General features: G+C 35.8%; 1 long non-coding RNA gene across 1 annotated transcript in view; it reads left to right on the forward strand.

Moving 5' to 3' along the window:
* Positions 1-944: 944 nt before the first annotated feature.
* The window catches only part of LOC138145780 (uncharacterized), a 575,984-nt gene continuing 563,328 nt past the window's right edge, over positions 945-13,600 (forward strand). The window contains exon 1 of the long non-coding RNA XR_011164310.1: positions 945-1,972. This is a non-coding gene — a long non-coding RNA (uncharacterized lncRNA). The remainder of the gene's footprint in view (positions 1,973-13,600) is intronic.

Consider the following 13,600-nt stretch of genomic DNA (forward strand, 5'->3'; position numbering starts at 1 on the left):
TGACTGAAATCAGGAGTGCCACATTTCACCTCTCTTCCAGGGTTCCTGAATAAACTTAAGGGAGATTGGGGAAGGGTGTTTAGTCTCTCTGCCATTAGTACCAGTAACTAAGACTGTTGCTTTACCCATAGAGGGTCATCTACAAGCCAATTCCATTTGACCACTTAATAATGATATTAACTTTTACAAAGGGTTATTTATTTCAAAGGAATAGAATTAACCAATAAACATCCATCTAACACTTAGGGGCATAATTCTCCCCACCTATATAGCTTCCTATATAGGAAAGTCCCACCAAGTTGCAAGTTCAAATCCCATCTTGGGCTCAGATCCCAGTCAACCTGGCTTCTTAATGCTTTACTTCTGGACTAGCCACCACATTTGTCTTGGAATCTTGCCTCCAAGATCAACACAACTTTAGTCTAGGTTCAGGGTTTTCACTGCCTGTGCATAGAACTAAAAAGTAAAAATGGACCAGAACAAAAGAAAACCACAAGCCCATTTCTTAGCAAGTTGTAGTAAGGTAGCCTTCCCTCCTTGTCCCTGTAATGGGAATGTAAATTTTGAAAATCTTCCCTGCCCCTAGGCTAAAGTGCACCTGGAGCCTGGGGTGGGAGGCTTGTTTTTCAGTAGATACTTCTTGATTGGCCAGTGAGTCAACAAGGTTGTTACATTCTCTGAGCCAGGAGAAGGCTATATAAGCCCTGATGTGTAGCTTTGTTTGGGGCTCACTTTGAGAAGTGTTCTGTGATTTGATGAAACTCTGGGCTAGCCGTTGTCCAGAGCCCCCCCCTGGCTTTGAAACCCAGATGTTGATTGGGTATGGATGTAATGGTTGGACAGTTTGGAAATCTGTCTACTTGATCTGTTTCTCTGACTTGATAATTCTGTCTGTATACTTTGAAATTTGGGGTTCTGACCTTTTTCCCCTGAACTAAGTAAACGATACATATCTGACTGATTAAAGTAAGCTTGTTAACCCATTTTGAGTTGCTTTCCTTTATCAAAGCAGATCCAAGAACCTGTATGGGCAGCAAACCCTGAGGATGCTTGGGGTGCTTGCCGCTACAAAATGGCATCATGAACAGGATCTGCAGAGTAAAAGGAAAGTATGGGGGCTCGGATAATTGTTTGTTTCCCAGTTGTGGTAGCTGTGACTCTGTGGAGCCGTGGAGCAGGAGAGAAGAATGGGCTGCATGTGGACTTAGCTGAGCTGGGAGCAGGAATGGTGAGCTGCCTGCATCGGGACCTGGGCAGAAGCCAGGAGTGGCTGCAGCCTGTGGGAGGAGAAGGAACCCAGGAGGTCAGAATTCAGCCACAGGAAAAGATAAAAACTGAGCAGCAAAGGAGGGGCACTGATTGTGTTTCCTTACTGCATCCTATAGTTTGGTACCCAGGTGGAGCATGGACTTGTGACTATGGAGGGTAGGATGAAGTGCCGTGGATCCCCAAGGACCCCACTTTGTTGGTTTTATTGTCCAGCCCCCTCTCTGTACCTGGAAGGAGGGGCTGGAGCTGTGTGAGGGGCAGGGCACCACCCTCCCTCCTCCCAAGAGAACTTTATTTGGATTGTTGTTTTGAATTGAGGTGGAAATGCTATGTACTTTGTGTTTGTTTAAGGCCAAACAGCCACTTTGGTAACTTTAGTTCTTTATCTTGAAAATGTGACCTATGATCATTAATGCTAATTCAAAAGTAAATTGTTTATGCTATGGGCATGAAAGATCTTGGGGCTGAATGTAATGGGAATGTAAATTTTGAAGATCTTCCCTGCCCCTAGGCTAAAGTGCACCTGGAGCCTGGGGTGGGAGGCTTGTTTTTCAGTAGATACTTCTTGATTGGCCAGTGAGTCAACAAGGTTGTTACATTCTCTGAGCCAGGAGAAGGCTATATAAGCCCTGATGTGTAGCTTTGTTTTGGGGCTCACTTTGAGAAGTGTTCTGTGATTTGATGAAACTCTGGGCTAGCCGTTGTCCAGAGGCCCCCGGCTTTGAAACCCAGATGTTGATTGGGTATGGATGTAATGGTTGGACAGTTTGGAAATCTGTCTACTTGATCTGTTTCTCTGACTTGATAATTCTGTCTGTATACTTTGAAGTTTGGGGTGCTGACCTTTTTCCCCTGAACTAGGTAAACAATACATATCTGACTGATTAAAGTAAGCTTGTTAACCCATTTTGAGTTGCTTTCCTGTAACAAAGCAGATCCAAGAACCTGTATTGGCAGCAACCCTGAGGATGCTTGGGGTGCTTGCTGCTACAAGTCCCCAGGTCAGTGCATGGTGTTCATGCTATGCATAAACTTGGACCTTCATTTATTTTGGACAACGAGAAAAACAGTGACTGTACCAGGCTTTTTGTTTTAAAGATTCAGTCTATTCTGGCCACTCTGCCAGTGGAAAGAAGCAAGTGCCACCTGTATGGTAGGGAAAGACAGGATATCTGTTCCCCGATGCAAAGTGTCTACAGAGGTGATCTGGGCATGTGGAACCCTTTATCTCTGGGTGAGAAAGAGATACACAGAAACAGAGAGAGAAAGAGACAGAAAGACAGACAGACAGAGAGACAGAGAGACAGAGAAGGGAGTAGCTAGGAGGCATAGTGGTGGCCTAGAGTCAGGAAGATGAATATTCTAAGTTCAAATCTGGCCTCAGACACATGCTAGCTGTATGACCTTGGGCAAGTCTCTTAAACCTGTTTACCTTACTTTCTTCATCTGCAAAGGAAATGGCAAGCCACTTTAGTATCTTTGCCAAGAAAACCCTAAAAGGGGACACAAAGAGTCAAACAAAACTGAAAAATGACTAAACAAGAAAGGGAGGGGGGGGGCGAGAGAATTTCTTTCAAATCTCCAGTACCTACAACTTGCCTTAGCCTTTTGGTATAGAAGAGGGTCAAGGTCTCCCTCTGGATCCTGGGCCATCTCTAGTTGTCCTGACTGATACCTGGTAACTAGACCCAGATGGCTCTGGAGGAGAAAGTCAGACTAGTGACTTTGCACAGTCCTCCCTCACTCAAATCCAAGTGAATTGCAAGTCCTGTCATCATCTCCCTGATGTCATGGTACACTTTAAGAACACAGGGAAAACCACAACCACAAGCACAGACAACCTGTGTACCCTTAATACCTATCCTGTTTGGTGCTTATTCTTATTAACATTCCTTCAGTATATTAAATTTTTTTTCCACAATCCTTCCTTCCTTCCTTCCTTCCTTCCTTCCTTCCTTCCTTCCTTCCTTCCTTCCTTCCTTCCTTCCTTCCTTCCTTCTCTCTCTCTCTCTCTCTCTCTCTCTCTCTCTCTCTCTCTCTCTCTGTCTCTCTCTCACACATTATTGTTTGTGAGATAACCATATCTATATGACATCAATCAATACCCAGTATTGTAGGTGACTAATGGAATGGTCACTTTTTTGTCATTAAGGCTTTATCTGAATGTTGTCCAAAACAACTGGACAATCCGGTAATTAAATGTTATAATATGAAGGAGACTAAAAGTAACCAAAGAAACTGATTGTTAGATTTAATTGTCTACTCACTTCTGCCAGTTTATCCAATCAATAATTCTTATACAGAAAAAAATATATATGCTTTCAAAGTTATCAGGGATTACTTTGAAGAAAAAGTGAATTCCCTCAGTCTCCACTTATGGTCAATCAATGTCAAAACAACAATAGCTCCCAAAGCTGACCTTCCAAGAATAATATATATATATATATATATATATATATTAGCTACATCTATATGTATACCTTTATATGTATACCTATACCTATATATCTTATTTATATCTGTATCATTCATATTTATATCTACATTACTTATATATAAATGTCTGCATCTATCTAATTAAATAGGCGATCCATTTTTACTTGTTTGTGCACTTTCATATTATTAAAAATAGTTTTTTCTACACCTTTATTTTCTAATATATCACTCCCACTTGCCTTTTCACAAAATTTTCTCTGAATAAAGAATAACCACTAAAAAAAAGGAACAGTTTAAAAAAAACTAATTATCATGTATACTAGGTTGATATATTTATTGGGAAAGCTAGTGAATCTCTACTGCATATAACATGAGTTTTGATTTTAAGAATATATTTTTGTCATATTTATAAAGGTCTTTTGTTTCTCTTTTATTTTGTCATATAAAAGAGTGGTGTATTTTGTCAAAGATATTTTAGTCATCAATTGATATAATTATGTTGAACCATTCTTGAATCCCTTGTATAAATGCATTTTGATCATAATGACTTCTTAGCTATTCCAGCAATCTTCTTAGTAGGGCTTTATTTAAATTTTTAAAATTTTTATTTAATGGTAGTATTTTTCTATTCTTTTATTTCCTTAATCTTTCCTGGTTTAAGTAAATTGACCTATATTTGTCTTATAAAAAAAGGGGTTGTTACAATGATTTAATTTTAATTTTTGGAAAATTATTTGTATAATATAGCTATTATTTCTTAAAAGTTTACTAGACTTCTCCCATAAATACATTTGGACTAGGGAATTTCAATAATTGTTAGAATTTTTTTTTCAGTCTTAATTTCCTTTTCTGAAAAAAATGGTTTATTTAATATCTTAATCAGGATTCTATTGATTTTGATCTATTATAATAATTTAGATAAACCTCTATTTTACATTATCAATTTTGATGGAATATAACTGCATATACTTGATTCTATTAATTATTTTTATTTATTTTCTCTTATGATTTCATAATTTTCATTTCACTGTACCCTATCCTGTTGACTACATAAATTTCTACATGAAGATGCAAAAGCAGGATATAGAGAAGCTAAATGTTATTATATCCTTGTTGTATATTCTTGATTTGTTAAGAAGTTTGAGGACATTAGGAGGTTTTGGGAGCAGCTGGTGTTTCAGTGGAAAGAATACTGGGTCTGAAGTTAGGGAGATCATTTGTGTCACCTATTTTTTCCTCAGATTGATGATAAACATGCCTCCCAGCTTCTACTCATTGGTCCTAATTGTGCCCTATAGGAAAAAGCAGAATTAGATAAATTCCTTTTGCACAACTCAGTCCTTCAAAACTTTGAAGATAATAATTATATCCCTTCTAAATTATCTCATCAACCATTTTTTCAACTGATCTTCAAATCACTTTTTCTCTAGTTCTTAACTGTTCTTAACTGATAATTCCCTCTGAACATTCTCCCAGGTCTTCTATGTCATTTAGTAAAGGTGGTAACCTTTGATCATGGTACCCATGACTAAACTTCGTTCTGATGTAGCTGAATCAGGAGACAGTGTATTATAGAATTATTACTTCTCTCATTAGGGATGCTATGCTTCCCTTAATGTGTCCTTAAAGAGTATGATTATATATTTGTTTGCTTTGTTTTGAGTTACCAGATTATACCATTGACATATGTGGATTTGCAGTTATCTAAACCCCCAGATCCTTTTCAGATGTACTATTGTGTAGCTATGTCCTTATTACACATGAATTATGATATTTATATTTGGCATCTAGGTATGGAATTTTACATAGATCCTAATTAAATTCACTCTCTTTTAATGTTATGCTTTTCCTAAATCTCCTCTTATTAACTGTCCAGTGACTTGGTAGTATCTCATTTTGTCTCAACATCAAATATAAATTAAGAGAGTAATGCCATCGAGTCAACCTCTAACATAGGCATATTAATTTAGGTTGTAGTTTGAACTCATTTGCTTTTCATCATATATTATTCTATTTCCTAGCAAATTTCTTGTGATTGTAGAATAATCTTGTCTTGTTTGAATTTCCTTTCCTTAATTTTATAAGCTTACTCTTATTTTTATTATTATCATTATTTTCACTTACAAATTTTGCTATTTGTCACTGTGATTATTCAATTTATTGATTTCATTCCTTGAGTTTTGATAAAAATTTTTTTCTCCATTTGTAGTTTATCTTGTTATTTATATTTTGTTATCTGTTTTTGGAAGGTCTAAACAGTTTTCTTCTATTTTTTTCTACATGTTAGTGTTCATGATTTTGGAAGCATTATATTCTTCTGAGCTTCCTGTGATTCCTATGTTATGTCAGTATATTTTATCTTCAAATTGGTGACTTTGGTTTTCATAGAATTCATGAAGATTTCTTTTGTCATTGTTGCTTTTTGCTTCTTTTTCACTTCAATGTTTTTTTTTATTATTTCAAATATGTTAATTTCTCACTTTTTTTGAGAAAAATATTCTCCATTATGGATATTTTTTTTTCAAATCTACCGTTTTAAAAATCTTTATTCAGAGTTCTGACATATTAATTCCTAACTCTTTTTCTATTTTCTTTTTCTTTTGAAGCACTCTACATTACTTTCTTAATGCTACATGCTTTCTTAGGAACCCACAGGATAATATTTTTCATGCATTGTTATTTCATTTTTTTGGTGGTGTTATTGTTCAGTCATTTTCAACCATGTCTGACTCATCAAGAACAGTTTGGGTTTTCCTTGACAAAAATCTAGGAGCAGTTTGCTATTTCCTTCTCCAGCTCATTTTACAGATGAGGAAACCAAGGCAAACAGGGTTAAGTGACTTGACCAGGGCACACATTTATTCATTGTATGTGGCCAGATTTAAACTCAAAAAGATGGATCTTCCTAAACAGGCACAGTCTTATATCCACTATAACATCTAACTCACCTAGTTCACTTTCCTTCATATTATAATATTTGTTGAAAATTTATCCTCTCTTTTATACCTCTTTACCTTTAAGACAGTTTTGTTACATTTTTCTGCTCATGCACAGAACTTTTATTGTTATTATTTTCTTTTGATGCTTTTGGTATTTCACTTTTCTTGCTAGTTGATTTGGTATTCCCTGTCATTCATTTTTCAAGCTCTATTTCTTTGCTTTTAACAAGACTCATGGAGTTGGACTGAAAGACTTCCTCATTCTGGGAGGAACAATATCTACCCCAATGCAGTTTAAGCCCTTTCCCACCCCACCCACTCAAAAAGGCAATGAAATGAATCCTGAGAGTCAGGTAACTAGAATTTAAATAATTGATTTAGGTTCCTAGTCACCTAACCATAAAAATAAAAAACACAAGGAGGCAAAGAGTACTCATGCTTAACATACAGTGCTATGCATGTTGATCACTACAGAAAATGTAGACTAAGAGAAGCTATATGCAAGAAAATCTATATTTACTTCAAAATAGTATTATCTATGCATGTAAGTATTAAGAAATCTTCAGAAATTATATTTTCTTATTAACTATAATGAATCACATATATTTTGCTGGAGCTTAAATAAAGATCAAAATGACAATATTTGATGTGTATATGGCTTCCCAAATCCCTTGGAATAAACTCCATAGCTACCTGTGCTCCTTCATTCATAAACTAGGAATCAGTAAACTATATTGACAAGTTGATAAGGAAAGGAGAAAGTTTTATCTATATTTCATATTCCCCACATGAAAATTACACTATACATAGTAAGATCTTGTGAGGATTGATTTAGAGCTTGAAGGGCTTTTTTGAGGTCATCCTATCCATTCTATCTTTTAATCAAGAATTTGAAGTACAAAAAATCCATGGTTAAGTAAATTTTAGGATTTGAAGCTAAGTCCTGTGATTCCCCATACAACTTTTTGTCTTGTTTTGTTTTTACCTTTACTATGGTACCTTTTAAGACTTCTTTAAAAAAAAAATAAGACCTCCATTTCTAGGTATAGCTCTCCACCACCAACCTACTCTGGTTTATAGAAAATTCAATTGTATTATATAGAAAATTTGATTGCATGTTCACTGTATTTTCTGATGATTATTTAACTGGTCTATTTCCTTAATTCATTTTTTAAATATTTTCAACAAGTATCAAATAGTTTTGATTATTTCTGAGTTAAAATATAATTTGAGGATTAGAAGTATAATTCTCTTTTCAGCTACTTTACTTAATGTAATTAAGATTTTGAAAATTTTGGCTCCTGTAAATAAATTTGGTCATCATTTAATCTAGTTCCATTAAGTATCTATTCTTCCTTCTCCCTCTCTCCCTTCCCCACCATGGGCCTGCCTATTGAAATTGCACTAAATCAGCAAATTAGTTTAGGTAATAATCATTTTATTGCCGTAGTCCAGCCATGAGCAATGTCCTTTTCTCTAATTATTTAAGTCATACCTTCTTATTTTAAAGTATTTTATAATTGTATTAATAAAACTTTTGAATACGTGTTGGTAGATTGATTCCTAGATATTTATGTATTTTATGGTTATTTTTAATGAAATTAACTTTCTTATCATTTCTGCCAGTATTCTATTACTATATGAAAATACTGATAATATCTGTGGATATATTTTATATCTTGACATTTTAGTAGGAATACAAATTGTTTTAATTTATTTTTTGATAGTTGTAGTGGCAACCACACTGGCATACCCAGGATGGCTGTTAGAACAGGTTCTTAGATATGCTTTACTAAGAAAGATAGCTGTTTAAGAGGTCAACAAACCTTTTTGAATTGCATTCACTAGTTCAGGGGAAAAGTCAGCACCCTGAACTTCAGAGAAAATACAAAAAGAGAAAATACATGACAAATAATGATAGACAGGGCTCTGACTGCCTGAATCAACTATATACTTAACATACATCTCTGGATCTAGAGAGTCTTTAAATCTGAGCAGTGAGGGAGTTCTGAACAAACGACCACTCAAGAATCTCTACCAGGGAATCACAAGATCCTTCTCATAGGTGAGCCCCCAAAGCAAAATACCCAACTCAGAATATATATATGCTTCTCAGAGCCAGAACACATCACAAACCTTGTGACTCAGTACCTAACTAGAAATTAGCAAAAGGTGTGAAAGCAAACCTCTCTTAAGCAAACTTCCCTTAAAGGACTCCAGGTGAGGCCTATTAATGGTAGGGAATATATTAAATCCCATTAACATTGAAAAAAGTCTGTTCTTAGTTGAGATTTCTTTTCCTATTTCCATCCCCAGCCATACTGTGAAAAGTACATTTTCTGGTTCTCTTTTACTCAAAACAACAACAAAAACAACCAAAACAAACAAGCAAACAAAAAACAGTGTGACCTTTGATACGCACATCACATATACATTTTGGACTTTTTTTTATGTATAGTATAGAATTCTAGTCCAAATATAATTTCTACTAAAATGTTTTCCAGTATTCTAGATATCTGTCAAAAAGTCTATCTCCCTTCCACCACCCCAACTAGCTCATTGTTACGAGTTTAGCAAAAAATAAACAATTGGAATTTTTTTTTCTGTTTCTTTCTTGTCTGGGGACTTAGTATGGTCACATTACCAAGGTGATAGAGACACAATATCAATATTTCTGAGATGAAAATAATTACTTTGGATATAAACTGAGATCTAAAGTGATTTCTTAATAAAGCTATTCAGAGTGGAGGTAGGAGGTGTTGGCAGTGACTTCTAGAAAGCACCTTGGTGTTTTGTCTGTGTCATTAGTGAGAACAATAACAACTTAGTTCTTCCTCCTTACCCTAAGCTAAATATGATCTCTCCCCCAATATGATCACATAGCACTTTGATGCATTCCTTATACAGTTTTGTAATTTTCTAATTTGTATCGTACTGGATTGAATAAATGTTTCATCTCTCCTACTAGGGAATGTGCTTTTAAAAGTAGGTCAACTGAAACTTCAAAATTTGTTTTTGCCCTATTGCTGAGCATACTACATTATATGTAACATAGAAACAATATAGTGTGGGAAAGAGTAGAAAGAGTGAGGGAAGGAATCTAGATGTGAAATACACTAATTACTTAACACAAAAAAACTAGCTGCGTGACTTTGGGCAAGTCTCTTAACCCCAATTGCAACACCTTTCCCCTCCAAACAGGAAAAAAAAGAGGAAGAAAGAAAGAAAAAAATATATACTTGAGACTTAATTGGTTCAGAAAATTAAGGTATAACCCACTGATACTTCTTCATACTTAACTACAAAAAGTTCCATAGAACTCTAGGTTTTCATGAAATCCTGACTGGTGTACCAACAAGGGCAACATGGAGTCTGGCAAACTGAACTTAACAGAATCAATGTTATATTCTGGGCCTGTGTAATAGCAATGTAAATGGGATGATTTTGCCCATCCATTAATAGGCCCACGTGACATGCTTAAGTCATATGGAAGCCTAAGATACATGAGTTTGAGTCCCATAAAGCCTGTGGTGGGAGGGAGGAGCTTGCTGAATGTTTAGAACAGCAACGGTGGAGCAGGAAGGGTGGAGGAGTGCTGAGAGGAAGATGGTCAGAACTGAGGGAAAGAAAGAAAGCAGGCAGTGATCTGGGAGTTTTTGTTTGTGGGAAGGCCCTAGCAGGAAAAAAGCTTAGGAATGGCAGTGCTCCCTGCATTGTTATTGTGTATAGATTTCTTTGTTGCTATGATGAATTTGGCTTTCTGGTATTGGGATTTGACTTTCTGCTATTTGAATAAATGTTTTGGTCATGTCTTAAATGTGGAGATTCTGATATATTTTGTCATGCAGAATTATGCCAGTGGGGTGGCCAGGTGCGATTGAATCTGGGCTCAGACACTTAGCACCCACCCAGAAACACCTGGACATGTAACCCTTGAGCAAGTTACTTAACCCCAATTGCGTAGGGGTGGCCACGTGGCTCAGCAAATAGGAGCACTGGCTGCAGTGTTGGGATGACCTGGGGATCGAATCCGGGCTCAGATACTTAGCACCACACCCAGAAATAACTGGCTGTGTAACCTTGAGCAAGTTACGTAACCTGATTGCTTATAAAAAAAAGAAAAAAGGATTATGCCAGCATATTTATAGCCACCATAGGCACTCTGAATATCATGTTGGCCCTACAACCTGGTAGGCTTTTCCTGCTCTGAATGGCCTTATGTCCATATACTGATCCTTTTGTTAAATCTAAATCAACAACAAATCAGCCTGACCTGGAAAGCCTTGACTTTTATAAGGATAATGTTCTTTTCATCTGTATTTGTGTACTCCCCTATTAATTTCATCATCTAGGAACAGAGATCAGAGGCACATGCTGTGTATTCTGTGACTCAGATTGAACAAGCATTTTCATAATTGCTTTGGAACCTGAGCCCCTGCTATTTGGGAGCTGTTGGAGAGGGATAAGCACATGTCAGAGGAAATAAACAAAGATGCAAAAACAAATAAATAAACAAATTTAGAATTTTCTGATTTTTATAATCTTTTTTTTCTCTTCCAGGGAATTAATCATAAAACTCTTGGAAACTGGGGTTTAACTTGCTCAATACTATTAAATTTTTAAAAGTTATCTAAAATGCCCTACCATTTTTGAACTAGCAAAATTAATTCAAGGAAAATATTTGTTAAGTTAGGGTCACCCCATGTTCATCAATAATTAAATCAAATATGACTAACTTTGATAGATGTCATTCCTCTCAGCAATGCAAAGCTATAAGACAATTCAAAAACACTCATGATGGAAGGAGCTATCCACATCCAGAGAAAGAATTAAAGAGTCTGACTGCAGATTGAAGCAAACTACTTGTCCTCTCTCTTTTTTGATTTGTTTCATTCCTTTCTTGTTGTTCATTCCATTGATTATAATTCTTTCTTACAACTTGACTAATGTTTAATGTGAAAGTATCTGTAGATCCTATATTGGACTTCGTGCCACCATGAGGAGAAGGGAGGAAGAGAGGAAGGGGGAGAAATTTGGAACTGAAGGGATTGTGTAACTGAATGTTGTAAACTAAAAGTAAATAAATAAATATATTTTTAAAAGATTTAAATCAAATAAAGCTAAAGTTAGAGAAGAATGGGGGATAAAGGTGGAGAGTGAACCCAAAGATACCATTTTATTTCTGCTTAATCATGAACAAATAGACACCACAAAAGTTTATGTTTGTTTCAGTTCGGAAAACTTTTCAGGCTGCTATCCCAAAGGAGGGTGGAGGATAATGTAGCAGAGAATCTGTTGGGGAAATGAGTAGAGTAAAATCATGCTGCCCTATTTAAAAATAATTTTCTTATTTCTTTTAGTTGGTAATATAATTATGGCTGAAAATAATTTCACTTAACTAAGAACCTTATTTGTTTATAAATAGGTAGATGTTGATATATCAGGAAAACATTTTGTTTTTGTTTTTTCCCAGAACTATATAAAGGCCCAACATTTTTCAATCATAGCATTTTCAAGTTCTTAAAAGGGCTAATAGATCTTTTGTTTGTTCCTCTCAGTTCCACCTCTTACGTACAGTTTGAACATACAATGTCAGTAGGAAAAGTGGAAACCCTTGTTCCAGTGACTAAAAGCTTTGGAAACTTTTGGATATGCTATCCCTGTTGTGTCAAGGATGATTGCCCAAATCTATTTTTAAACTCACTGTCAATGTCACTATAAAAGTGGTCAGACCAATATAGCCATTACAAATGTGAGTCTGCACGGGCCTAAAATAGAATAAGCTATAAGCTGTATAGGAGGATCCTAGAATGTGAACTTGGAAAAAAGTCTTAGAGATCATCAATCCAGCACTTTTTAATCTTATTTTGTGTTATGGACCTCTCTGACAGTCTAGTAAAAGCCTATGGATCCTTTCTCAGAATAATAATATTTTTAAGTTCATAAAATAAAATATGAAAGATTTTGAAAGAAACCAATTATGTTGAAATATAGTTATTTAAAAGTTCATGGAGAGCTTTCAAAAAACCCAAAAAACTTTAAAAAAATGAAGTTCATTTTTTTAGGGGGGGGGGTTACACGGCAAATTCTTTTGTGTGGGTGTTAAGTGTCTGGGACCAGAACCGAACTCAGGTCCTTCTGACTCCAGGCCAGCGCTTTTACTCACTGTGCCACCTAGCCACCCCCAGTTCCTTCATTTTTAATTTTGAGACTTAGAGAAAGGACAGCAATTTCCCAGGGTCTGGAAGCTAGTTGTTGAGAGAGAGAGGCAGGGCCTAAAAGTATGATTTTGTTGGCTTAGTGAACTACTAGATTAAGATTCTCCTTCTACCAGTGCAGGTCAGAATCTTTACTACATTCTATATTCTCAAATAGTAGCATAGGACCCACAAATCAGAGGTGAGAGTTGAACCTAGATGTTCATAGCTTTGAGACCAGTTCTTTAGCTTTTGTTCAGTCATTTTCATTTGTTTCTAATTCTTTGTGATCCCATTTGGGAATTTCTTGGCAAAGATACTGGATTGATTTGCCATTTCCTTTGCCAGCTCATTTTGTAGATGAGGAAACAGTGTATATACATATATGTGTATATATATATATATGTGTGTGTGTATGTTTGAGTGTGTATGTGTGTACATGTTTATGTATACATGTACACATATATACACACATACATATATATATACTTACATATATATGCATATAGAGAGACAGAGAAAGAGACAGAGAGATAGAGAGAGAGAGAGAGAAAGAGGGGTGAAAAAACAAGGTAAGTGACTTGCCTAGGGTCATGCAACTATTAAATGTTAGAGGTCAGATTTGAAGTCAGAAAGATGTGTCTTCCTGGCACCAGGTCCAGTGCTCTATCTACTGCACCACCTACTTGCCTTTGTCTAATCCTGTACCATACTATCTTTTTGTGATAGAGCCAGAGGAAAATTCAGACTTTCTGATTC

This window comes from Petaurus breviceps, unplaced genomic scaffold (assembly GCF_028583685.1).
Source record: "Petaurus breviceps papuanus isolate PSGF00001 unplaced genomic scaffold, PetGlider_PUasm1.0 90750, whole genome shotgun sequence".
NCBI lineage: Eukaryota > Metazoa > Chordata > Mammalia > Diprotodontia > Petauridae > Petaurus > Petaurus breviceps.